At 42.5% G+C, this 724-nt stretch overlaps 1 pseudogene; it reads right to left on the reverse strand.

The window, feature by feature from the left end:
• Window positions 1-258: 258 nt before the first annotated feature.
• LOC114635800 lies at window positions 259-483 on the reverse strand (annotated as a pseudogene).
• Between the last annotated feature and the right edge of the window lie 241 nt (window positions 484-724).

Below are 724 nucleotides of genomic sequence, written 5' to 3' on the forward strand. Positions count from 1 at the left end.
TCTCCATTAGGCAATTCCCAAAACACATTAAATTCTTAGCCCATAGTTGTTCAGTCCCATGGATCTTCTATAAATGACTTCACCCAGCAGAATCATTCAGAAAGAGTACTGATCTGTTTTCTCTGGTGTCCTTAGGAGGAACACCTGGCCTGGAGGTTGGACAGATGCAACAGCTACTGTTCTTCCCATTATGGTTCTTTTGTGTTAAGGCCCAGAGAGAATCCTGGTGATTTTCATCTTGCCTTCAACATAATGTTATCAATATCCTTTTCTTCCTCTGAATCTTGATCTGGCTTCCAAAACTGATCTTTTACACTCAAAAAATGAATACTGCAAAGCTGTGCAGTAGCCTTCCTTCAAACACTGCTCTGGGGATTTTCCTTCCTGGAGCACACAGGCCGACTGCAGCAGACATGCACCCAGGTCCTATTTAACCCCTGAGCATGTGCTGCCCTCCTGCTTGTCCGAATAATACTGGGGCATGGTGGGCCCACTGTCCTCGACGCATCAGATTTTCCTCTTCGGTCACTCCGGACTGTCTGAAAGCTGAACATTTCTTTAGGTGCTTCTCTTCCATTTGAGTTTCTTCAGTTGAAAATTATCTGTTTAGCTCAGTTCCACATTTTTAAATAGTGTTATGTGATTCTTTGGAGTCTACCTTCTTGTGTTCTTTGCATATATTGGATATTAACCTTCTGCTGGAAGTAGGATTGATAAATATCTT

The sequence above is a fragment of the Grammomys surdaster genome, unplaced genomic scaffold (genome assembly GCF_004785775.1).
Source record: "Grammomys surdaster isolate TR1022 unplaced genomic scaffold, NIH_TR_1.0 117952, whole genome shotgun sequence".
Classification (NCBI taxonomy): domain Eukaryota; kingdom Metazoa; phylum Chordata; class Mammalia; order Rodentia; family Muridae; genus Grammomys; species Grammomys surdaster.